This window comes from Amblyomma mixtum, chromosome 3 (genome assembly GCF_055824585.1).
Source record: "Amblyomma mixtum isolate Tamu chromosome 3, ASM5582458v1, whole genome shotgun sequence".
In the NCBI taxonomy this organism is placed as follows: domain Eukaryota; kingdom Metazoa; phylum Arthropoda; class Arachnida; order Ixodida; family Ixodidae; genus Amblyomma; species Amblyomma mixtum.
Genome location: NC_143014.1, coordinates 38,594,129 through 38,617,176, shown reverse-complemented (window position 1 = coordinate 38,617,176; position 23,048 = coordinate 38,594,129). Strand labels below are relative to the sequence as shown.

The 23,048-nt window shown below is 48.6% G+C and overlaps 1 protein-coding gene across 1 annotated transcript in view; it reads right to left on the bottom strand.

The window, feature by feature from the left end:
- LOC149349731 (uncharacterized) overlaps positions 1–23,048 on the bottom strand; it is a 555,241-nt gene that overhangs the window by 421,671 nt on the left and 110,522 nt on the right. The gene's annotated exons all lie outside the window — the stretch shown is intronic.

Sequence of the window (23,048 nt, the reverse complement as noted above, 5' to 3'; positions counted from 1 at the left end):
CGCTCGCAACGCGGCCTGCCTACCTCTATCTGTGCTGAGCTCTGTTGCTTCGCTAAGCTTACGGCGTGAAAACGCTAATCCTCCAGGGCTTACCCGGTCGGATTTCGCTCGACAGCCCTCGTCGGTACAAGCGCCCCAGTTGAAGTAGATTCCGGCGCTAGAGGCGGTTCCGCATTATACTGAGCTAGGTTAAGCTCTCCTACCACCGCGTTTGTCTCGGCTTTTGCACTGTGGAAAGATCGACGACTGCTGCCAAGAGCGCAAGATTGAATGCTTCCATTCCCTAAATCAATCTGCGCAAGTTTTCTGATAGCTTAACCAGTACTTTTTCCCGGTGAACAGCGAACCGCGTGTCCGTATTAAGTGACGGTGTTGCGTTTATTGAAAAGGGGGGCTAGTTCATGGATCACTCTGCAGAAACTGGGAGACAGAAAACTTTCATTTGGCCTAAATGAGGTACATATTTTATTCGGAACGATATGACAACATAAACAAACGAAAAACGGGAACACAATTCATCTCTTTCGCTTTAAGAAGTCGCTACCGGTGCGCCCGGCATGGTTCCCACGCCTTTTTTGCATAACCGGGCTAGCCTTTCAGCGGTCATTAATTAAAGAGTGTCTCCTGCTCCTCCTCCCTTTCGGCAGGCTCCATTCCTTTTACGCTGAAGGTGGACGAGGACCTATTAACATGATATCGCAACTCTGGCTCAGTCGTCTCCTCTAAAGTGGCGACTTTTAACAACAATCCAGGTGTTCATCTTGCTCTTTCGAGGTGGGCAACCGGAAGTGAAGAAAACCTATCGTATGATAAACGCTGTGCAATACAGCTTGCGCTCTCAACAAGGTAGAGATGAGAATATTTAATTTGCTGACCCTAGTTATGTTTAATTTACGAAAAGTGATAATTGTTTTCGCGGACAGAGCAATAGGTGAAAGTTTTAGTGCAGCAGCGATGCCGTTTTTTTTTTTAACATAGCGAATGAGGAAAAAGAATGCTTGCACGCACGAAGGCATATGCATTGTGGAAAAGTACACAGAAATAACAAGAGGCAAGCGGGAAAAAACTTACTTAATGAGGGTGATATTTATTTATTTAATTCATAGTTAACTTCGACCGCGTACAATGGTAATTGCCGCAGGGGATTAATTACACAAAGTAAAAGGATACACGCCCAGAACATGAAACCCTTTACAAAGAAAACGATACGAGCAATGTCTGTTATCTCGACAGAATTGCGTGTGTATGTGGGGGGGCACAGTGTAAAGAAAAGAACCAGGCATCCAAGGAGACAAAAGCTGTTGCAAAACGAACAGTAGTACAGCAAGTGTAAATATTATCTAAAACACATGCTTCCAGTGACGCTATCAATGACCGCTGAAAATATGTGCATTTGGTTGCTTTAGGGGCGATTGTTATATTTTTATTATCGCCAGTAGTCGCAGTTCCTCTACACAATATGGGGAGGGAGTGGGCATTCATTGACATCGCAGCCCCCGCTATTTTGTGGCGCTAGCTAGAGCCGCTCGCTGCGTTAGACCCGCAGTAGAAGTAAACCATGGACCCGGGCCTGGTTGGCGCGCCAAGAAAACGTCATGCATGGGGACGCAGCTCCCGATAACTTCAAGCATCGTGCTGCTGTTCACAACCCTATCCATTCTCAGACAAAAAGAAAAAAAAAATAAACTCCTAAAGTGCACTTGGATAACTGCGCGTGGTCAGACAAATTTTCCGGCCGTCACTGCGGCAACGCGCTCTTACACCAGTCTTCTTCACCAGAAATTGCTGTCCACCAGCCGCGGTGGCTGAGTGGATATAGCGCTCGGATGCTGACCCGAAAGACGCGGCTTCAACCCCGGCCGCGGCGGACGAATTTCGATGGAGGCGAATTTGTAGAGGCCCGTGTACTGTGCGATGTAAGTGCACGTTAAAGAACCCCAAGTGGTCGAATTTTCCGTAGCCTTTTGCTACGGCGTCCTTCATAGCCTGAGTCGCTATGGCACGTTAAAGCACACAAAAATCATAAACAACATGCTTTCCAAGTGAGGCTGGTGACGTCACATGAATACTCCCTTCACCTAAGCGAGCCAAGAATCGAACCTGCTCGCCCTTCGCGGCCTGGTCTATAGGCTACGACGCAGGCTGCAAAGTTCCTCGCTCGGCCCAATCCTCGTCATGACAAATTCGGCGCAGATACGAGCCAGCGAAACGCGAACATTGAGTGAACCCGCCCTGAGTTACGCGCAGTGGCCGCCTAGTGCTTGTGCGCCAGCTGAGACCAGCAGATTGATTCAACAGCCGCTGTTTGTTTGGCTACCCGCTTTTCTCCCGGCCTGTGAACGTGGGAGCTCTTCTTCCCACGCACTCGATTCTGCACAAAGCCGCCTGTGAGTCACCAACGTGTGGCGTCGCCTAACCATCGCAATGACCTGCAGAAACTGCGCTTTGTGTTGATGCATAACACTTGCTTTACGCCACTCCATGCGACGGACATTTTGGGGCCGCGATCTCGGTCGTTGAACTGCGGGGCGCGGTGTAGCGTACGGTACGCGCGTCAGCGTCCGTGACAAGCTAATCTCTCACCAAATAATCTCTCATCATATATAATGTATTCTAGTGGTTTGATTGTTGGCAGGAAGACGCTACTAGGATGGTAGCGCTGCAAGTGGTAAGCGGCGGTTCCTAACGTCCCGAAGCTGCAGGTTGGTTACGAGCAAGGTCGTATCTTTAACATCCACTGACAACGCACAGCGGGCAGAAGCTTTTGTATTTCGCAATGCGGCAGCCGTGACCGGTATCCGATCCGGCGACCTTGCGCTCAGAAATGAACGCCGAAGCTACCGAGTCAGCCAAGAGAGCTGCTATTAGGATGCTATTCCAGGTGGGACGGAAATGAGAGCATTGCATTCGTAGCCAAAGTAGAAGTACTGCGTTTACTAGTTTGTAGTTGTCTGTTACAACGATGACTATGGAAGATAAAACGGGTGAATACTGAACTGTCATGCGCAGGCATAGAACGCACAAAAAGACGGTTAATTTTGAAGGCCGTATTAAGAAATGTTGGGGCCCATGGGATAATGAAGGCGAGAAGCACCTCTGTCAAGCGGAGGAGCAAGTTTTGAGTAAGGGAAAGGAGTGGTTATCTTATCGTTTAGTATGCCGCGCCTGCGCGGTGACGCACTGCGGCGAAACGCACGCCGCAAAATCACGAAAGCTCCGTTGGTAAAACTATCGTTGCAGAGCATTACGCTATTGCCTCGGTTCCTAACTGCCCACAGCGCGTCGGTAACGCGTTCACCCCCCCCCCCCCCCCCCCCTCCTCCACCCTGGTGCTCGCCGCAGGCGCGGAGAATATGGGTCATCGGAAAGGCGCGCTTGGCTCTACATATGCCGAACGAAGCGCGCAGGAGGGCGCACGTCGCGGCTCCCCCATCCTCCCTTTCCCCCTCTCTGATCGCCTTTTGGGAGAGGCGTCAGGTCGCGCGTGCGGCGGGCCAAGGGGAGCTGCCAATTAAACGGGAGCACTGCATGGGTGCCGACCGGTGCTAAAAGTCGGAGGCGCGAATACGGGGAACTGCCCCTCCCCTCGTCTCTCGCCCGGAGAGCTGCTCCACGCGCGGAGTCGCGCTGATTAACGACACGCCTAGCGTTTCCCCTCGCGACGACGAGCATGATCGGCGAGCAACGGCTGGCCGCCGGCCGTTAGCGATTCATCGAACGTCAGCTACGGGCTAATCTCTTCCGCTGGACCCGCGCGCACTCAGCAGGCGCTTTCGGCGACGAGCTCCCCCCTCGCTCTCCGAGTTCTGCCTCAGCGCCTGTTCTGGCTCGATGCTCTTTTTTGTTGCTTCCTCTTTGTTGACTCCATCTTTTGTTCTCCTGGCCGACAACCGTCTTAGGGCACTCAAGCGCGAAACGGCCGATCCTCTCCCTAGGAGGCAAATTAGCCTGCACCGCGCGACTGCGAGAAGCGCCGCTTCTTTGCGTAATTCTCTCCAACGAAGCTGTGACTGAACAGAAAGCGCTGAGAAATTTTTTAACTTTCTGCGCAAGACAGAGGAACGCCATGGCGGACTTCGAAGGAAAAGAAAAGAACGCTCTCACGCGCCACTCCGTACGCGACACGCGATAGGTGTATCGATTGCCGCCTTGCGCGTGCAAGGGCAGAGCTGCCAGGGGCTAATTACGAGGGAAGGGAGATTAACGGCAAAATCCCTTAATTAGCGATTGAAGCCCAGAACAAAGACACCAATTATCCAATGAAAATTATGATCTATGGTCTCGTTCTCCTACACCTTCGATGGATATCTCGAAGAGCATGCAAGTGACAGGCTTCAGGCTCAAGGCGTTCGCAGACTTCATGACCAAGCCCTTGTCGTGCGACCCCCTTCCTTTTTTCCCCCGAGCACATAAATGCGCCGTCTCCTTCTTGCGTGCTTAGTAGCTGCCCGCTCGTGTCTCGTACTTACAAGGCCGTTAGTGGAGCGGCCCGCGCTCAGACAGTGATACAGCATATAGAGGTCGCAATGTGCTGACAGCTCCCTTCCGCGAAGCGACACCCTCTTTTTTTTGCGTTTTTAAACTGCCCACTTTGCAGCGGTAGCTCGCGTTTCCGTTTCCTACTATCTCATTATTGTTGCGTTACTGAATTTGGCCACTCAACCCTATCGTCCATTAAATAAAACGTTCAGATTCCTCCTTTCCCCAGCTTCTTTCGCATTTTGAATGGAGCGACGATGTGACAGCCTAATTCCCCACTCTTAAACAATCAGTGCAAATCGGCTCGGCGAGGCGTTCTCCAGGAATTTCCAACACGATGTTCAGATCTCAAGCACGCCGTTCTTTCTCCGCTCTTGTGGGCATTTTAACTCCAAGCGGTAGCCCTTTTCTGCTCCGCGAATATGCACGCTGTCGCCGCAATTCGGCTGCGCTCCTCGTGGATTCAAAACGCCCTCGCATTAAACAAGGCGTCCCGGACGAAACCGACGCCTCGCAGCAAAATTCGCCCCCGTGTGCAAATGAGAGCCCGGCCAATCATGTTCCCGCATAAGGGAGCTCTCTTCAAACGTTTGGCAAAGCACAGAGGCTCCGAGAGAGCGGCGGCTCATCTCCGCCTTTCGCGCGATACGAGCGGTATACACTCGCATACATACGAGGCATTCACACGCGGCCGCCTTCGCTCTCGATGCTCCGCCACCCATTCTCCTTTAACTGAATTTCCGAGGCGCATTCATTTCGGCTCTGCATCGCAAAAAGTGATTTCACAAAGGCCTTGAAGGAGCCCCGTAAGAGAGACCGCAGCAATAGCAAGTGATCTAGTTTCGATGCTGGCTTCACCCGCATGATAGCCGCGCAACGCCTTGCCACTCCTCCATCGTCGTCGATTGTTTTCCTGATGCAAAGTTGCCGCGCAACGTAACGCATGACTGCCCGATGTATTTCGTGTGTTGCAAGCGTGTTGGCTTAAAGAAGAGCCCGCAGCTGACTGTAGCGCAAAGAATGCCATAGAAATGCCATTTGTTCAAGATTCCCTTATGAGTTTGCCAAGCCCGATGGTGCTCTCCTGCTAAGAATGGCAATGCACGAAAAACTCTGGATGAAAAGCAGCGTTCATTAACTAACGGCACGCGCTTTTTCATTCCTAACACGTGGTCCCTCTTTTTTTTTCCTTCAAGACCACGCTAGTACGGAACTCCAAGTCGACGGTAGATTAGCTAACGGCTGAAGCAAATTATGAAGAATTGTAATGGAGTATCCCTATTAAGTATTGTTTAAATACTTTCTAAGGAAGCACAGCTGGCTATGAGGTAAGGCGTAATAGAGAGCACCGAATTGATTGGAACCACCACTTGGCTTTCCAGCAAAAACCGAAATCACCGTATACGAGAATGTGAGTACTACAATCATCTTCCATCGGAATGCGGCCACCTCGACTAGGCATCGACCGAACCCGCGAATTAAGTGGACTGGAAAATATCCCGCACATAAGGACGGATGCACAATGGAGAAGAATTACCCACGCCGAGGTATGTACAGGGTCAATCACACTTAGAGTGAACACGGCTCCGCGTGGCCATGTACCTGCGGAGTGCCATTGCATCTAACCCGTTCATGAATCAATGCACAGTGGCGCACAAAAAGAGAGACCTCGACGTGGTGCTTCTTGTCATCTGCCCCTTTGCACAGGTTTGCTACCGACTTAGTCACAATGGTGATCTGCGTGTGCGCAGCCACGCGGAGCCGTGTTCCCTCTAAGTGTGATTGACCCTGTACAAGGCAGCTCTTTGTCTCGGGTATTTCTTTTGTCTATTATCCACTAGCCTTTCGGCGTCGCTCACTTTAGATATGAAATTCGACCCCTTTCGATTCTGCTGCTCTTAACCCGAGCCTAGCAGCCGGAAGCCCCTCAGAGTGACGGTAGCGTGTAAGTCCTTGCATTTCGCTAGAATCACTCAGCCAGAATTACTGACGTGTCGTTCTTGCAGTAAATCGGCGAAAACCTGGATCGCAAAGTACAGAGCGAAGGTCACAAAACACAGGATGACGAGACTACGTGTACAAGCCACGAATGTGTCCGTGCGAAATGGTGGGTCTCGAGGCTCACGGCCGCCGCCTGTCGGCTCCGTCAAGCTTTCCTTCGTCCAGCACGACAAGGTGTCACGGGGTGATGCGAAGCGAGACAGCAGCCTCAAAGAAAGATGGGGAAGCAACGTACTCGCCATACGCCGGCAGAAGAGATTGGTGGCGTTCTGATTTTTCCAGTCCACGCGTTCAGCCTGTACAGCGGTGATTATTTCCTTTACGTTGGTCGATTACACAGAAAACGTAAAACCTGTCTTACGATCTCACAAGACGTGCTGACGGGGACACCGGTGGCTTCTCGTGGAGAGATACGCTCCTCAAGATCGCGTGAGCATGCTACGTCAGCTTCATTCATTCACTAATTATTTTTTGCTTACTTAAAGACATTTTAATGCAGCAATGCCTCAGGGGGTGAAGCAAAAAGCAGGACTGTGTGCTTGGTAAGAACAAGCGCCCCAAGCTGCGGCGGATGCACACGGGTATACTTGGCTGAGAAAGCAAGCGATTCATAGCAAGCTTTCTTCTTGAACAAGCTTTGCTTCGGAGTAAAATAAAACAAAAAAAAGCCGCGCTGCTTGAGTAGAGTTCGTCTATTTCACTCATCGTTTCCCGCTGTCTGCGAGATCAAAGGCGAGGGTGCCCTCCTTTCTCAACAAGCTTCCTTTTTTTTTCATGTTACCTTTGTCCTTCTCCAAACTTTCTAGGAGCGAATCCTCGAAAGTTGAAGCTGACCTCCGAGCCCGTCTATAGGCAACAGCAGTGCTGTCGCGCACCGGGGAGCAAAGTGGACGCAGGAGTTGTGAGCGGGCTTCTCCTTCAAATCAGGTGGCTCGTCACTTCTCGCATCAGGGCGGCGAGGGCGGCGCTTTAGCGCAACGACGTTTCTTTTGGCTCCGACGAGAAGCCGTGCAGGCAAGGAAAGAGAAAACGCCGTCGCTGAATAAGGAGCTGCCTCAGCCGTGGCCCTTTGTATACGAGCTCTCGCGTGCGCATGCCATACCGCGCTCTCGATGCAAATCGATAGTTGGCCGGCGCATTCTCAATTCAAACGGCTCTTCGCACGGCGGCCATTCTATGCAAAAGAAACTTCCCAGCAACGCAACAAGCGAAGACTGCGGCGCAGCGCCAAGACGCTGAAAGGCGGTCACGGCGTGACCCATATCGACATATTTCCGCGTTAGGAGCCGTCCCTTTCAGGACCGCCGCCATCTTCGAAGCTGGGAACCGCGCGGCACAACAGCCCCTCGCCAGCCGTAAAAACAAAGCCGGCCGGCGATATGGGAGACACACAGTGCAACACGCTGTCGCGGAACAACAAACAATAGGCGCGGGCATAAAAGCAGGGCCGGCGGTCCTCCAGGAGGTTTTCCCTGCCGCGTGGAGAGAAAAGTGAGCAGTAAATAAATAAGTAAAACGAAAAGAAACAAAAGCGCAGCGAGGGAGCGGAAGTCCGGAGGTGCACGAACCGAAGCGAGATACTTTCGATACTCTGTTTGCGCTGGCGGCGGAAGGGGAGGGGCTGCGAAGGGGCTTAAGTATTTTCCTCCTGCCGACTGCGACAGGTAGAGTGAGGGCGGGATAAAAGCTCCGTTGCCCTGCTCATGCTGTGGTGTTGAGCGCAGCTGAAATGGTTGTGCTACTGCTTCTCGAGAGAGCGCTTTTGAACAAAGAGCAAATTTTCTCCCTATCTCGCGAATGACGCGAAAGCAGGGAGCAAGTGTCTCTCGCTCATTTCCGGGCTCGAGGGTACAATGCTTCATAAAAAGAAAGAAGACTTCGCTTTTGTTCCTATCGTTAAGTTTTTGTTCTTCGGCGGCATTTATAAACGATCAATATGATGCCAAAAGTACATTCGGTCAGCTAAAGTTCGGATTTATGTCCAGAGATGTCTATTATCTAAGTACGAGGTGGTACCTTATATCATACGTATACGTATCTAATATCTGCGCATCCATTTAATAGATAACTTCTCTCTACTATCAAACTTTCGCTATCAATTTTGCACAACCACAGCACGTTTAAAGGGGCTCTGAAACACCTTCCGAGGAGAGCACATCAACTCGCTTAATCACTTCATTGTGTTGCCGTGAACACCTGAGCCAAGTAATACACCTCTACACGCAGCAGAGAACCCACAATCACGCGCGAAAGTTGGCAAGCTCTTCCCGGCACCTTTTCTTTTATGTTCGTACTCTCCTCCATAGCTCGCACCTGCGTATACAAGTTGAGAGATGTCTATTGGCCAGATTCTTGGTCAGGCGACTGACTGTAACAGTTCAAAAAGAACCATACCCAGAAATTCTAGAGAAGCGCATTTTTCAACGAGAAATTGCTTATGAACGGAGTTTTTTCATGTATATAAGATTCCACTGTAACAATCAATACATCCACAGATCTTCACATGGTGGGCTTGAATTTGTTCGCTGTTAACGTTTTTATTATCTTCAAAAATGGTCCCCACTGGTTTTCTATGGCAGTCTTAACTACTCGATGCGAGCGACGGAAACACTTTGCTGATGGAAACCAGAAAGATTTTGCTACGCATCTGAAGAATGGACCATTCAATATTTCTATAACCGTGCCTTACAATATTCTACAGCTGCCGCAATTAAAATTGGTGTCCAAGAACCCTGGACTTGATTATAAATTAGTTAAGCAGCAAAATAGGTTATCAAGACGATTCCCCTTTCTTTGGTGATGTCTGCCACCACTGGTATTACTATACTGGAAAAGTCATCCCCTCCACCGCAAAAAAAAAATAACCTATTTTTAAAAATCACTGGCAAGCTTCCATCAAACACCTGGAAAACGAAGCGCCTGCAAAGCAGCCCAACGAAAGGTTGTTGTTATTCTTTTGAGAATAAAATTAGTAGCTGCCACACCTGCCATTAAACTAAAGGGATATAAACCTGTCACGCGCCCAGCCTCCAAGTGCGCAAGTTTAACTTGGCATCCGTACAAATAGTGTCATATCTACAAGCTTGACCGCAATGGTATATTAGGCACAAGATTTATTTTTTCCTTCTGCAAAAAAAAAATAATCACTGTCTCTGACACTCATACTTGCACAGGCAGATTTGCATCCTCTTACCGCGTGAAGAAAGTCTGGTTGTATTTATAGTATCAACTTACGAACAATAAACTTTACTTCGATCCAGCCCAATATCTGACCTAATTAGGAAGAATTTCACATCCACAAACCACCGTCACTCTTCAGTGCTCCATAATTCATGATTCGACATGTTTAAACGTCAAGCTCTCTAAAAACCAACAGCTGAATAGAATAATCTTAACCCGGAAATTTTTGTTAAATATGCTGATTCAGTGACAACTTATCAACGGAACTGAAACATTGTTTTAATACTGACTTACAGTGTTGAAATATATAGATGTGCAATACCGTTTCGATTGCATCATAAATCACAGCCTCTGATCAAGTCACGCCTCCGGATTCTCTTACGTAATTTCCAGTGCTAGCGAAGATTACCGAGGCAGTGTAAAAGCCGCGAGTGGAAACACGAGGTTGATAGCTTTTAGCCGTTACTTTAACTACGTCATTGAAACACGGCAATATGCTGAACCGTAGTCTTTGCAAGAATAACCAAGTAATGCGACTGCTCAGTCACCTAAATAAAGCCAAAACAAATGTGCCTCTCTAGCATCCGACACTACGGCAGCATCCTCACAATGCATTTTCCCCATCGTCGCGCACTGATTCCCAGCGCGATGTTTTCCTTATATTTGATCACTTTTTCTTCGTTTCTGGCGCCCAGACAGCGCGCAGACGCGGCGTAATAGGCACAAGCCGTGAGCTTCTTCTCGTCATGACTAATGCAGAAAGCAATCACTTTACCTTCCAAGAAACCTGCGTGCCTTTTTCTCCCGTCTTCTCTTTTCATTTCTTGAAAGTTGCGAAAAGCAAAGAACGGGCCGTGCTCCAACAATTCCCGAGGAAGGCGTCTTGAAGATGCGGGCCTTTTTCTCCGATATTGATTGGAATTACTCTTGCTTTCTTATTTCCAACTTGTTGCTCCGCTGGTTTGGACGCAGCGTGCAATCTCGTCCTGGCACGTTCCGTCCAATGCATTCTTTAAAGCAGACGTGTTGGCACTGCTCTGCCTGAATCTCGGAGCCCATGTTTGGAAGAGAAGAGAAGGAACGCTGTCTGGCGCGTTTGCAGGTCACGGAGGCGCAGGAAAGCAGAGCGCTTCATTGTGCGAGCGCACAGGAGGCGTGCTGGATCGATGGCGAAGTCCGTAATCTTCAAGGTCGACCGTGACTGCTGGGAGTAGTAATGCGACTTTTGTTGCGCCTAACACATCGCACGTAGTCTTCGTTACAGGATCTACGTGCAACAGACATATCTTACGCCCAGCGACAAAGGCTGCAATCTCGCGAGCCCTCGAAAAGCATAATGCAATCGAGACCTGCACAGGGGGGGTAGCATGATAAGAGGTGAACGAAGCACCGTTCACTTGTGTGCGTTCGTTGGTTGCGACTGAATTCAGCTTTTTCCAGGAATCCCGCGCCCCGCAGGATTTGGTGACTGAGTGTGCATAAGCACATACTCGCCTGGGGTACATGCACGAAGCCAACACTGATGCGCCAATATGCTACGAAAGAGTTTCGCAAATAGCAAAAATGAAGCCTGAAACCCGAGTAACGTTGGCTCGATTCCGCCGCCGCAAAAACTTTTTTTTGTCCTAAACTCGGCAGTACTGTTCGTCTTTCCTTGCATAACTTGAACAAAAACAATGGAAACTTCAACCTTGAAAAGAGCTACGCAATAGGGTTATCAATACCAGTGTTTCGAAACCGATGTTCTCTGTGGTGATTTAAAATAAAGTCCCCAAAAATCTACTCGGTGTGCGTTTCTAGTGACGGGCGAACAGAGTGTGCGGTTCTAGGTGGGCGGAAAGTTCTGAGAAACGTGGACAAATCCGTTAGGACCAAGGGTCGATTATCATCCGCAGGCGCAGAACAATGCGTCTTTCATGAGGGGTGGCCTAAATAAAACTCGCAGAACACGCGCTCTCTAACATCAGCAAGAGAGAGGCACCACACGTCAGCGAAAGGCTCGCCAAGTGCGCAGCGCGTCTTTTATGTCAGCCGGCAAAGTTTCTCGTCTCAAATTATGCTTCCACGTTTGCAGCGCACGCCTTCCTTTGTGCACCGCCTCGAAGCGGACCGAGCGCGAGGCCCGCCTGAACGACGGCGAAGCATGAGCGCAGAAAAAGTGCGCGCAGGAACAATAAAACGTGGAACACGCGCGCAACATACATGCGCCTCCCCTAGCCCTCGGGCTAAGATTGCTTTCGAAAAAGCAAACTAAAGTAAAATAAAGCCGCAGCAGCCTCCGCCAGTGTTCCCCATTCTTTGCACTGCGGAGCCTCGTACGCCGTCCCGTGATAGAAAAGTTTATTTCCTTATCTTTCTTTTTTTTCCTTTTCGACCCCCTCCCTGCCTTCTCCTTTCCGTTGGTATGTTCGGCCGAGGCTAAATGTCGGGAGCGCCTAATGCGTTCTGGGAGACTTCTTTTTAGCGTGCGCATTGAGACGTGGAACATCCATTTTTGTGCACCCATCGATCGGTTTCGCGTGCGGACCGGCGCGCCGTCACAGAAGATGTGCCCTGAGGAACGCGAACGACTTGAAAAAGCACACTGAGCATGGGGCACCGTCGATAGCGGTCCGCCGCGCCGCCCGACCCCGACGACCGACGGAGGTGCGCACGGGGGAAGGCCTGCGCGACTCCCGTAACCCTTCTATTCCGCCCCCCCCCCCCCTCCCCCCTCTCCTTCCCTTTTCTCTACTGAGCTCCTTTTCCTAGTGTCTCGCATTGAGAAGGGCACCGCGGCGACGACGTGTCCGTGTAGACCTGCGGCACATGTGGCGAGACCAGCGACGCGAGTTGATGGATGGCGCGGAAGCTAACAGAGTCTTGCGTCGCCGCGCCGGACTCGCAGAGGCAAGCCTGATTTTCGTGGGATTCAGATCTATCGCTGCTTAATACAGCGAGAGAGGGCGGTGTATTTCCCGGCCGGGTAATCTGTGGCCGTGACGGGTCGGAGAGCCCGCGAGGGGTGCGAAACGCTACCCCCGCCTTCTCCAATCGCCTCCTCCCTACACATTTCAGCTCGAGGTGAACGAAACGGGGAACAAAGCGGCTGCAGAAAGACCGCTGCAGCGATGCGGAAAAGAAAGATGGGGCGTGTTATGACAGTAGGCCTCTTTCGACCGTTTTAATCACGAAAAGTGCATTCAAACACGTAAACTGCAGAAATTGTGAACATCAGGCATAGTTTTCCTGAACTAAGATATGATGGATAAATGAATAGTTGCGCACGGAAAGTGAATTCGAGACGGTTAAAAAGTAGAAAAGTTTAGCTATTACCACGAAATAGAGAGGCCACACCAATAATAACTATCAGGCGAATTGTAAGGCTGGCGGGAACAATATTACGATAATTTATCTTAAGCCGGAGCCATTCGCTATTCACACCACTAAATCAACAGTTTCCAACACCGACAAAGTGTATACTTAGATATGTGAGCAAAATGGGGACTGTGTGCCGCCGTCCGCTTGAACATGTTTCTGGAAATCGGGGCGACGTGCAGCCTCGAGCAATATGTTTTTGGGAGGTTGAAAGCAAAACTGAATTTTTTTTCTTTAAAGCTGTTTCTCTTAGTGCATCGCAGTTTAACAGAAAAGTATGCTTTACAGTAACGTACAAAACGTCGTTGCTGTCAAACGGTTAGTATTCAGCGGAAAATCAAGCATCTGCTCAGATATCGGATTTCGGAAATTTCTTTGTATCGCGCTATTCTCTATGTATTTAACAAATTACCGTGCAATGGTGGATAATTAGTCAGTTGGCTGCGTATATTATGCGATTTTCTCTGCCTTCGTGCAGATGGATCATTTTACACTTATTACGCCGTGCCCTTACCACGCTTCCACAGTGTTTGACCTTACAAGCAGTGAGTCTACGAGGGTTGCGTGTACCAGGGAAGTAGCTCCCCCAAGAAAGACAGCACAGAACTCTGAGGGAGTGATTGTTTCATGAATGTTCGCAAGCCCTACTAAAAGCTTATCTGCGTGCTATACAGTGTGCCCAAATTTCACAAGAATTAAAAAAAATCAATTAACTTAACAGATAGAACAAGCAGAAAATCAGGGTTTATGGCAACGAGTGAGTCAACAAAGAAAATGTACGTCTATTGAGACGTCAACGCGTTTAAACACCGCGAACAGAATCACGTATTGTTTTCGAGGGCCTTTATGTCCTGCGCTGATGCCATTTTGCTCCCTGGAAATCAAAAGCAGGCGGAGTTGTTGCGTCATCCAGTGTTCTTTTCAAAAGCACGACTTTTATTAGGTCTCAGAAGAGCAGGGCAAAAGAACAAAGTAAGAGGGATTTAATGCCGTAGAAGTCTTTCTCAACATTTGCGAGCGCTCTTTCCATTAGAAAGTTGGTCAATGCGCATTTATTCTAAGCCTTCTGGAGCAAATGATGTAAAAATTATGATAAAGAAGCAGTGCACTTTTTTTTCTTCTTTTTACACAGATAAAGAAAACCTGGAATGGATAAAGTAACGCGGAACAATAGCTCAGAGCAGAGCCTATAAAGTGGCACGCTGACATTCGAGCAGACCGCGCCTGACGCAGAGAGACGACGGCGAAGAGGGGCGCAGCACCGGGATTCCTGCGATGCGCACAATTAGTCTCGACTGGAGCGAATAATCAATCTCACCGAGAACAAGAGACAGAGAGCGAGAGCAGGGGAGAAAGGGGAGAGAGCGTGAGAAAGAGCGCAAGCGAAACCGTGTATAACCGCCATGCGTCAAAACAATAGCGGCGCCGGGAGAAAAAGTTTCGCTTTCACAGCACGGATGAATCGCCTGGATCGGGCTACCGATTTGCGTTCATTTCCTCTCGCTCTTTTCCCGCCCTCTCCTATCAGCCCGGAGCCTCTTCTTTCGCGACCAGCGTTGCATTCAGCCTTGTTCGCGCGCTGGCGTCAGAGGGAGTGGACGAACGGATCCCGAAGAGAGCAGGGCGCTGGTCGACGACAAAGCAACACAGCCTGGTTGCTGCCCGACACTTCTCTTTCTGCCCGCCGGTACGGCCACATAGACAAAGCAGCCCTCTCGCGAAAAGAAGGCCGGACGATGAGCGCCCAGAAACAGCAGGCTCCTTTGTGCAAGTTTCTCCGCGGCCGCAACTGCCGGGGCCAGACACGAGGGCACGCACCCAAGGTACGCGTCCGCGCACCGCCGAGTGGCCCGAGGGAAAACGGCGCCGCCTATGCCGCTCCCTCGAAGCACGAGCGTGCTTTATTGGCACGCCGGGCAAAGAAAGACGCCCCTGCCTCATCCATCCCGAAGCTGCCGGCCTCTTCCGACGCGCGTGCGCTAATCTTATACACAACGAGGCTGGCGGTGAGCACGGTTGTGCAAAAGACCAAATGCCTGACGTCAAGGTTTTTGAAACTTGAAGAACCTGTGGAACAGAGGACACGTGACACATTCACAGGAACAATAGCTGAACACGAACATTTGAACGCAACTATCACCTAATACCAGTTAATATTAGAAAACGCAAAGAGACAAATGTCTACGTGCCATGTCCTCTTTGCTTAGTGTTTCCCAAGATATGCAAGCCTCAAATGTGCCAACTAGCCAGCGTGCAACCGCTGCTCGACTTTACGACTGCACAGTTTCGCACGGACGTGCGCGAATTTTCAATTCGGAGAAATCTGGAGGCAGGCCGGCGCACTCGAAAGCGACAACCTGCAGACAGTGACGCAGGTAACAAGCCAGGAGTTTGGAAAAAAGGCATTAGCGTTACCTGACATCTACAACGCTTGGCGGCGCATCGGTGTCGGCAGCATGAAGAAAGAAGGCAAGAGGACAGACCACAAGCGGATCAGTGATGACAGATGCGTCCACTGCACGCACGGGTGTCCTATCTGGTTGGATCCGCAGAACCACACGCGTGGGCGCGGTCCCACAGCCGAAAAAAAAAAGAAAAAGGAGGGGGGATATTCACGGCGCAGTCTCGCTGTGGATGACAAACGACCAGCCAGATCCCCGAGAGTTCACGGTACGTGAAAAACAAATGACAGCAAAGAGGCAGGAGGCGGTGGCCGCCATCTTGTTTGCCCGTACCTCGTCTACTGGCGCTGCGGGCAGCGCTAAAAGACCGCGTATATTCTCTGCGTCTTATGGTAGGCCGGAGAACTTTCATAAACACCATAAGATTCGCTGGCAACCACTGCCAAGGTGGCAGGCAAAAGAAGCAGCTAAGCCCGGCTGCCAAAAATCCGCACTGAACACGTGAAATCACAGCGTCAATCGCTTCACCAGCTAGGCGGTGAAAAACTGCGGAAAACTTACTGCCACCCCACGCTTTCCAAGATACTGCGAGCAAGACTGCCGACACCAGCGACGTCTACGTTACTAACTTACACAAAAACTGCCATGCGCGTTGGCGAACTTTGCGGATGTAGCCCTTTTTGCAAGTGAGACGACGAAGCGGCGTCTGCTGCCCCAGTACACAAGGAAGGATGGGCATGCGCATACATCCAGTAGGAAAGGTCGCGAAGGCATAGTCTAATACCAGGCTGTGGGAGGTTCAACGCAGTTTGCCTTCAAAAGTGAAGCAAGCTTTGAAAGTGCAAAGTTAAAGTGCGGAACAGAAAGGTACTAAAAAGCAGGGGGAAACGTATGCCCAACACTGAAGCGTACAATCAGCAAGTCCCCGTCTCCAACATGGAAGAAACAGCGCATGCGCGGACCTCCAAGGATAGAACTGAAATAGTGTTCGTACGCAAAAATGGTCTTCGGTTTGCTGGCGGCCTGTTGTCGTTTCGCTTGTCATTGTGACCGGGCGCTGCGCAGCGAATCTTGAGCCGCGTACTTTGTGTATATTTGTGCATCGTTTTGTAAGGCTGTTCTCAGAAAACTTGGTGCTAGATCATAGAGCGCAGGCAGCCTCGATGTGCAGGGCAACGGTGCCCATGAACCAATATTTCAAGACGCCTCATGAACGGCCGGCTCTTTGAAATGAGAAGATCAATACCTACTCACGCATACCGATGTGCTTAATTGGGAGCGGGGCGCCTTAGAAATTAACCGCTCAAATTTCAACGGTATGCACTGAACAATAAAGTCATCTGTGCACTCGGCCCTCACCAAGATTAAGAGAGTGTTTCTAAAAATTAAATGAGAAATCAGTGAGGTAAAATGTCCCCGACTTATAAAAAAAAGAAAAATGTTTCCGCATTATCAACGAAATGTCATAAACGGAATTCAGCGCCATATCGCGACACACAGTTCGTGTGGGTGAAAAGATGAAAACCAGGACATCTGTACTTCTTGTTTATTTATAGTTATTATGCTTTGAGCATAAAGGCATGCCTATACGGTCACACTTGTTAACATGCGAAATAGTTTCCTCGTTTCCTTCTGTTTTTTCTGTTTATTTTTTTTTTGCAGCTAGGACGGACTGAACGATTTGATTACGCCCCCCGGCTCGTTACTGGCAGGTGTGAACAGATCGTGAATAAAGGACTAAAGGTTCAGCCATAAAATTTAAGTGCCGGCAAGGCTTACCGAAATACAACCCTAAACGGCCCGTTTAATGACCGCTTTTACTGCCCGATGAAACGTAATGCTTCATAGCGATGCATCCTGGCATTAATTATAGCAAAAAGGGTCGGGAGCTCACGAAATGATACATTAAAGTGTTCTGCCTTCGTTTAAGTTATGAACAACCGTCTCCACGGAATCTGCGAGGCTCACAGATAAGTTGCCCAGAATTTGCAAAGTCACTTAACATTTGTTGCCTTTAAAGGTTAAAAGAAGTCTTCCCTCATAATACATTCTGCAAGTAACCAAATATATTTCCGGGTGCGTTCTACGGGAAGGGGAAAATCATCGCGTAGTTATAACTTCTCCTGCCGTAGGATGTTTTATTGGCGATAGGTAGGTAATAGTAGGTTAGTACTATTACACAGCAGGTTACTATTACGTAGTAGTTTAGGTAATAGGACACCGTCAAATTTGAAAATATGAGGACCCCAGAAATTTAGAAGCCGGCCCACCATCTCCAAATTTCTGAGGACCCCCAAAATTTTTGAAGTAGGCGCTCCCTAAAAAATTGATTAATGTGGATTTGCAGTAATTACTTGGTGGATCAACGCGGATTAGTGGATAGGATTAGTATAATTACATATAATAATCCAACTGAAGTTTACTTAAGCAAGAGAAATGCTAAAAAAAAAGACATGAACGAGAAGAGCACGAGAACGGGCGCATCCTATCCTTGTGCCCTTCCTTGTGCTATTCTCTTCCGTGTCTTTTTTTTTTTTTTGCGAATTTCTCTTGCTTAAGTACGTACGACCGACTCATCCAACAGCGTGCACTCCTGAATCCGATTGAAGATACTAGAACATTCTAGAGTGTGAATACTCATGCATACCATATAAGGGCAATGGAACCGGTTGCAACCGGAGTTTTGGCGGGAAAATCGCAAGAACATTAAACACTCACTGTAGACACCATAGCAGGCCACCTAAATGCTGTTATATTTATCTGCTATTTTGAAATTTACAAGCGAAACAACTTTCATTTACACACACACACGTCTCTCTCGCTGCACACGGCTCGGCAATCCAAGTGAAACCCTTTGGAGTTCGCCGCTACTAAACACGAGCCGCGTCGCGCAGTCGTACAGGACGCATGCCAGGGAGAAGTTGCTCAGAGGAACGAGCGCGGCGTCTCTGCAGCCCGCCATATGTTCACTACAAATGAGCTCAATGCGACCCGAATGGCCCTTTCCAAGCAGAGAAAAAATTTTTCGAAGTAGGCCTTGGTGTGACGAGAAAACGATCGAGAAAGCGTGAAGGCAAATGCTTAGTTATTGCAAATGGTTACTGGCCTTAACTTCTGCAAAGTTTAAGAACTTTCGCGCTTTGCGTAATGAAGTTATAAATATTTTAGCAGCAGGCTGCATGTGGTGCAAAACGCGACGTTTTGATGTTCTGGCGGGAATAAAGTAAATTTAAGAGTTTAAATGCTTGCTCTAAAGCTCTACGCTTGTTTTGCTGTTCTCTATGATAGCCTGAACGAACAAAAGAAAGACAATGACTGCCGACCGTACACCGCAGAAAACATGAAGAAAGCTCTGGAGAGATGCAAGCGGCGCCGGTGCCACCAAGCATTTTATTTACTTAATTATAGATACATACTGAAGCCCCTATATCATTGCAGGAGAGGGGTAGGCAAATAAATAGACTTATTACGCAAACAATAAAAACAAAAATAACGTAAAGTGCGGTACAGCACAAGAAATGAACATGATATGATAGCAGAAAATATCAAAGTTGCAGTACCATGAAATAAATCGAAAAAGTACACTGTAAGCACAACAATTGCGTAAGATCATGTGGCATTAATTTTTATTACAAACGAGTTTAATGGAAGAGACCTTATTATTCCAGGGATTAAGTTCAATTAGTATTAGTAAAATATATTAGTACAAGCGAAGTATGGTTTAAGGTTAAAGATATGATGATTCCTGCTTGATCGCAGAATATCTGGAAAGATATACAGACTACGTGAGACACGATGGGAAGAATTGACGATGCAATGCAGGAACTTCCGTGACTCGATGTTACAGCGCACGGATAGAGTGGTTAGCTTCATAGGAGACAAAACACGAGAGGATGACAAAAGTCGATAATTGCGATGATGTACGAACCTCACTGATTTTCTTTGAATGCTCTCATGAGGTTGATGTCGCAGTATTTATGAGGGTTCCAGACAGGAGGAGATGCATAACCTATAGTACGGGAAGAATTAAAAATTTATGCATTAATAGCTTCGCCTCTTTTGGAGCATTAGTGAAGTTGCGCCTCAAGTACCCAAACTTTGCGCTTTAGTGCAAAAGAGATTATTATGTCCGACCAAGACATATAAGAGGTAAATATGACGCCAAGCAACTTATATTTCAAAACCCTGCGCAGTGATGAGTCACTGAAACAGTAAATAAACTGTAAGGAAAATCGATGTTAGTGAAAGATATAAACTCAATTTTCGTAAAATTTAGTTTCATACACTAGACATTACACGAGGTACAAAACCTAGCAAAAGAGGCCCTTAGTTACAGGTGATAATCTGGTGTTTAAATTATCTGATATAATACGCAGTCGTCCGCATAGAGGCGAATGTGTGAAGTTACATTATGAAGTAAGTCATTAATGTATCTTAAAAATAATAACGGACCAAGCATCGCGACCCTTGAGATACGCCAGATGACACGTTGACAGAAAAAGAGTTAGCTGAATTAAAACATAGAACTTGTGATCGGTCTGAAAGAAAACTAGCAATCCAACTAACCAAGTGAGCATTTTTCAAATTGGCGTTACATGTCCAACATTCCGGGACAAAAATTTTCAAAATTGGAAAATTGTAAGATACTGTTATGGAAATATTAAGGTAATGGTCCATTCTTCAAGCTTTTATTTTAAATGGTCTCCATCCATTGCGTCTAACAGTTAATGCTGCCATAGAAGACCAATGGGGAACGCTTTTGACGATAGCAAAAACGTTAATAGAAAAACAAAAATGCGACTGGCGTTGGGTGATATACGGATATATTGATTTTTATAATGAAATATCACATTATATGAAAAAAAATGTGTTCATAAACGGTTTCCCGCTATTAAAAACTCATGACCAGAATTGTTGGGCATGAGTTTGCATAAGAGATGATTACACTGTCGAAAGCCTTCGCTGGGATTTATTGTCTGATATCTGCGAACGAAAAAAATAATGCCTACGGTTTGAAAAGTCGTGGCGCGTTTTTCCCAATCCCCTTCTAAGCCATACAGCAGTGCCATCGTGAATGACTCCTCAGAGGTGTCATACGTGATGTACTAAACATGGAAGCAGACGATTTATTGTCCTGCTCATCTCATCTGTCTCCGCAAGGGTGACAAAAACGCCAGCCTACGCAGCGTGACGATAACGTGCGCCTATAAAAAGTGGGTTGAAATCTAGAGCATCTTTTAGTCTGCAAGAAAACAGAAAGACGCATTAAGTCTCGAAGCCAGCACAACGTGATCAACGGTCATTCCATTCTCAGTTGGTGCGATAACCAGAAAGCAGGTGAGAACAAGGTTGAAAAGAAAGCTGTATTTGATTTCGGTATACTAATTTCCGAGCCGCTCGATCTACAACGATAATCAACACGACGCACTTCACTTACCTTCCATTGTTAAAAAGCGTAGCGAGTGTCACTTGGTGAAAACATCTCTCGTTGAAAATTCCTTTCGCACTCGAAACGAACCGCCTGAAGAAGCACAACAGCCAAAAATTAATAGGCAGTACCCGGTCGTCCGAAATCAACTCCGGCAGAAAGTATAAATCCAGGTCAGTTTAACCAGGCAACAAAAACTAACACAAAATTTTAGTGACGGCATACGGATTCAGTGCAGCACGCGTTCGTTTATCGTCGCCACAAGGCAGACCTCAGAGGCCACGCTCGCTACTGGTGGTCCGTTCGGCGCAGCCGTTCAGCAACACGCTGCAGCTACACGCACTCCGTGGCTCGTTGTCGACGTGCCGAAAACGTGAGTAGCCTGCCTGCACAGCCGGAGAGAAAGGAGATCGCATTCTTCCCAGTGTCCGCGTCTTTCCGAGCGTTTCCCATCGTCTCCTCTCTCGATGTCTTTCAGCGCCCCGTCAAATTCAACGAGGCCGCTCACTTTTCCGCTGTCTCTTCTTTCGACGCTGCCCCCCTACTCGCGAGGGCACCGTCTCCTTCGCTCGGCCGTCTGTGCAGCATCTCCCGCGCTCCTTCCTCTTCACCCACTGTTAAATGGATGCGACTCTTTTTCTTTTTGCTTTTTAAAAAGCGCCAGTTTCCGAGAAACGACTCGTGAATAACAGAGGAGGCCCTCGGCGGCGGTCAATCTCGCGCGCGGGAGACGACACAGGTGGGGTGCCCCCCCGCAATGAGCGCCTGAGATGGACTCATCAGCTAGAGTGCAAAGCGTCCAAAGCGGTCCTTTCGCGGCCGCCACCAGACGGCCCTCAATAATGGACCCGCGGCGGCCGGCGCCGAAGGTAACGCCGCCGCGCGAGCTGCTGAAATATGCAGCGCGGGTTGCGTGGCCGGCGGCGCGTGGCGCACACTTCCTGTTTGTCGCTCTCCACTCGAGACGGCGGTGGCCAGAACAAAGGCGACAACGTGAGCGGCCGCCTATGACCTGCCTGTGGCACAGGACCGGCGCAGCCGGGATCCAGATACTCGCGTTTGTACAACCCTACGCTACGGCCGGACAACGGTTGAAAGCGGACTAATTGATGTGACACCTGCTGAAGCTGTTTGAAAAGCACGCTACTGACCTCAACTCACTCTTAGAGATGAAAGACGATGACGATGATAATGATGATTTGAATTCAATGCGCAAGGACAGCTTAGGCAGAGAAAGAGGTAGGCAAACAAGCCCAACTCCATCGATAGAGAAAGACAAACAGGTCATTCTTACACAAATGTTCCACACATTTCAGAGACTGCGGTCGCTAGTGTCCACATCTTGTGTTCTCTGCGTTCAGTACCGCGCAATGTCTTCGAGTGACAGTCAGCTTGGGGTTGGACGGTGTCTGCCAAGTGGCTATTCAGCACAGCGGACGAGTCATCGCCAAGCCTACCACAGACCGTGCGAGCAGTTTCGTACCCCCGGTCCCATGCTTTGCCTCGCCATAAAGACGTGCAACCCTGCGAAAGCTATACAGCTGGCGAAGGCTATAGTCGCGAGACAAATTCGCAATCCAACTCCCGAATGAGCAAAGCCAGTGACTGTCAAGCACCTTGACTATTGCATCCGTTCAAGTTTGAGTTCTTGGTTTACTGAGCTTCATGCATTAAGTCAGAAATGAATTCGCATTCTGTGAGGTTCCACAGCTAAAAGCTACTAACTGGATAAACTAAAGCGAAGTAGGGCCTATTCAACGTAATAATAATCATCTACTATTGGTCGCAGTCTATTGCAATTCGCTATAGCGCATACGCGCCGGCCAAGCACGAATCCTGCGTACGTGGTTAGAGCGTTGTAGCTACGGCCGGTAGTTGCCTGACACTAGCTGAGGCTTTCGTGGACCTGAACGTTTTGGGCAGAAAGTATAAAACACTGAAATAAAAGCGGCGCTGGAGGTACTCATTTTACGAGCGGTTCGGTTAAAAATACACGTATTCTCTACTGCAAAAAAATGCTCACACGCACTTCGGTCTAAGCCTGCTTTTTGGGTCGCGTCAACGCAAAAGTGTTAACAACGATCGCAGAAGCACGGCGTGCAGGGCGTAGCGGAGGGTTTTTTTTTAAATTGATTCGCATCTCAAGGAATTCCTCACGTGCCACAGCACTGCTTGTTTCTATTTTATTGATTCTGTTGGCC